Genomic DNA, 4,377 nt, shown 5'->3' on the forward strand with positions numbered 1-4,377 from the left:
CCAGGATTGAAAGTCTAGTCTCATAGGGTATTCTATTTCGAGTGGAGGAGTGAAGGGCTCTTCTGGTGAAGTATCTTTGGACATTTTCAAGGGTGTTAATGTCTGAGATGCGATATGGGTTCCAAACAGATGAGCTGTATTCGAGGATGGGTCTGGCAAAAGTTTTGTAAGCTCTGGTAAGTAGTGTGAGATTGCCAGAGCAGAAGCTACGTAGGATTAGGTTTACAACTCTTGAAGCCTTCTTGGCTATATTGTTGCAGTGGGCTTTGGCACTTAAATCTTTTGTTATTAGTATACCAAGGTCTTTAACCGAGTGGGGATTTTTGATTTGATTTGATTTGAAATCCAAGTCATCACTTTAGTGATTTTAGAAGTGGGGAGAAAAGGAAGTTGATCTCCAGACCTATTATAATGAATAGTAGCATTCTCTACTATGTAATACAAAAAGGCTCATCAGATGCCTAGAAAAATATCTCTTAGTCTAGAATTTTGAAAATTCCCAAATGCTGAGAGAATTAGAATCCATTGGGTAATTTACTGGGGGGAGAGTTGGATATCTTAGCTTCTACTTCTGCTTATGGTAACAGCTGAGAAATACCATTTTATGAAATAATATACTTGCTATATTAGGTTATACTGTGCTAAGCATATATAGATCCTTCTGACACTTAGTGCTGATCAAACTCCTAGGTGCTATGGACATAACAATTCTCTTAGAAAGAGCAGTTCAGGTGACATTGATAGACCCTTACAAGAACATTAGAGCAATAAGACATGCCCAATGAAATTACATGTTTCTATTAGTTGAGGATTAACTCCAGAACTTGATTTTTAAGGAGCAATCGCTAAGCAAAAAATGATGCAGGAATCAGGGAAAGTTCTAGCTTGGTTTAATAACCAAGGTTTGTCTGGAAGAGGAAGTTAGCTGCTTCTGTATAGTTCAAGTGTGGTTCAAAGATGAAGAATATTACAAAACAAGGATGGGGATGGGGACATAACCCTGAACTTACATGAGCAATAGGACAGGGGATGGAAGGCACTCTAGTGCACTTGTACTCGCCCCTTACTGACCTCTTAGGAATCTGGATAGGTCAACCGTAGATAATCTAAGGGTAAAGTGTTGGGGGTTTGGGGATGACACTATGGAGTCCGGTAATGAGTTCCACGCTTCGACAACTCGGTTACTGAAGTCATATTTTTTACAGTCATGTTTGGAGCGGTTAATATTAAGTTTAAATCTGTTGTGTGCTCTTGTGTTGTTGTGGTTGAAGCTGAAGTAGTTGCCGACAGGCAGGACATTGCAGCATATGATCTTGTGGGCAATACTTAGATCTTCTTTAAGGCGTCTTAGTTCTAAACTTTCTAGGCCCAGGATTTAGTGGGTCATAAACATAAAAGACACAATTCCCTTGCTCACATTAACATTTGCTTTGTATTTGTGTTTTTTGGAAATCTCTCTCTCTCTCTCTCCCCCTCCCTCTTTTCCTCCTCCCCTCTTTTAATTTCTCTTTTGGCTCCCTTACCATTAAGGGGCATCCCTTTGGGATCTAATCCCAAATGTTCTTGACAAGCTGTTCTTTTTCATACTGTGAAACATTTGCTTAGATTTTATTTTAAATTACAATACTTAATATTTTTGAAAGGTGCAGCTGACAGATATCAAGTAATCTCTTTAGTGTATTTAATAAAACCATTTGGTTAACTCTGATCCCCCCCTCCCCAATATCTTTCCCGAGAAACAAAATTGTTCAGAAAATTGCGCTGGCCATTAATATCTATCACATCCTTATTATTATTCATGTGAATGAATATTCTCTTTTTAGTAAATTTTGTTATTGTTAGTTATTTTATTTAAATACACTTGGACGCTGTCTTATATTTTTTTGAACTCTGAAATAAATACTTGGCCTTATTGCCATGCACTCAAAAGCCTGATTGGGCTTATTATCAGGGATGTCTTATTTTGGGGGAAACAGGGTAGCAATCACAAAGAAAGATTTACAGAGTTTCATCCATTTGCAACACAATGAAGTCCATTTATCTAATGTCCAACTGTCCAACTTCAGATGCACTCTGATTTCAGAATAGCTTTAAGTAACAGTTGATGTTAGCCTTGTTGCTTTGAACTTCACCTTTTGCACAGATATTCAAGCTACTGGGTAAGAAAACCTAAAGATTTATATTGTGCAGGGAGTAAATTAATGGTGCTTAAGACTACCAAGGTCTCTATACCGAAACGTATAAAAGCTCACAAACTTTCCCCTTTTTGATGCTCTCTTTTAACAAAGCATCTCTATAAAGTAGCTATGCATGCAGTGACAGCCAAGACCAGCTTCCAAAAATAGCTTTGCAGACCAGGAATGTATGTGATAATTTAGAAAGATATTATTAGGCATATTTGTGCATGCTAAACTATTTGTTTCACAGGATGTACATGATCATACATCATAATTCTTTTTTCTGTCAAAATTTCATATCCATACTTGTAAATGTGTACATGCTGGTAGAGTCTGATTCTTTAACAGCTGTTAAACTGAATGACTTTGATATGTTTACTTGTTGGTGGGTGGTCATGATGGATTTGCATTGGCAGGCTTCTACACAGACGTGTCAATTTGTACTACAGTGTATCGCAAGGTTATGTGTTGTTCCCATGCCTATAAATGAAATAATATGAACATCTGTAGTTTGCAGAGGCACATAGATATACAGTATATTTTTTCTTTGTTTATATAATCAAGGTGGTTTTGGAATACATGAGCATCTGCTTGGAACAGATGAGTATAACCAACTTGTAGTTTGAACTGGACAAAATTGGGAAAACAATATAAAGAAGCTTGGAAAAGGCTTCAGGAGTAAACTTTGAGGCAAAATCTGGAGCTGCCATTCCAGAAGCAGTTTGTGACTGTTTACAGCCATATTCTGATAACTCTTGCAATGTAGCTGGAACCAATCGCATTGGCCTTTGCCATTCCATTGGATTATTTCAGAGATGTAAAGGGGGTGGGGGGATCTGCTGCTTGGCTAATAGTCTATCCTCCATACTAACTTACCCAGGCTTCATGCTCTGGGGAATCCAATACAATAAAACATTCTATGCATAGAATACAATACAATAAAACATTCTATGCATTTCTAAAAAGTTACCCACATACAAATATATAAATACATAGTGCTAGGAACCCAGTTAGCCATATTTTTTTAATGATTGGATATTCATTGGAATATATACGTTAGCCAATGAGAAGGATACTTTAGATATTCTCACTGTTGTCATTTTCAAGCTAACGTTGGTTTGTTATGTACATCTTTGAATAATTAAAAAAATCAAAGTAAATGACTACATCTAGTGTTCTTGCAGCTGTTCTTCAACCACAAATTGAAATTAAAAGCAGTAAAGGTTTTAAGTGCATATATATATTTTAAATGTATAAAATAATAAATAAAAGTAGGAGATATAACACTCAGAAAATGAAAGGAGGGGGGTTGCAATGAAAAACAAGGAATTTGAGGTTTTTTCCCCTCTTAGTCAGCAACTTGTACCACTAGGTGGCACAATTACTCTCAGAATCAATTTCTTGTTTAATCCAAGGTTTGTGATTAATACTGTAATTTTCTTGCCATTTAGCATATAGTTGTACATTAGGCAGTTAATGTGTGTTTTTGTTTCAATTTGGGACTGAAGTTGTATTAATTCCAAATTTAGAAATTTACATGTACTCAAAAGGTTTTTTGAGCTCACTAGAAAAACACATTGCACGCAGAAAGATTACTTATGAGATCCTTCTATTGTGCATGACAACTACAGTAGTTTAACAACTAAGAACTAACTCCTTTAGGTTTTTAATTCAAACAATGACCAGGAAGGAAGGTTGATTTATAACTGTACTGTATAGCAACACTCGTATCCCTTCAATAATAGAATAGATAGAATAGAATGGTGCATAAGTGCACTAGTGTGCCTACTGTCCCTTGTCCTAATGTTTCTCTCTTACTAGTATCATGTATATAAACATTGTTATATCTTTGTATACTACCAATATGTACTTGAATGAATGAATGAATGAATGAATGAATGAATGAATGAATAAATAAATAATTCTTCATTGGCCAAGTGTGATTGAACACACAAGGAATTTGTCTTTGGTGCAGATGCTCTCAGTGTACATAAAAGAAAAGATACATTTGTCAAGAATCATTGGATACAACACTTGATGATTGTCATAGGCAGTGTTCCCTCTAATTTTTTTTTTGGGGGGGGGCGGAAAAGTATAGTGTCTGAGCGGCAGTCCTTTCGGGACTGGGCGGCACAGAAATATTAAATAAATAAATAAATAAACAAACGAACAAACAAACAAACAAACAAACAAACAAAAA

This window comes from Erythrolamprus reginae, chromosome 1 (genome assembly GCF_031021105.1).
Source record: "Erythrolamprus reginae isolate rEryReg1 chromosome 1, rEryReg1.hap1, whole genome shotgun sequence".
Lineage (NCBI taxonomy): Eukaryota > Metazoa > Chordata > Lepidosauria > Squamata > Dipsadidae > Erythrolamprus > Erythrolamprus reginae.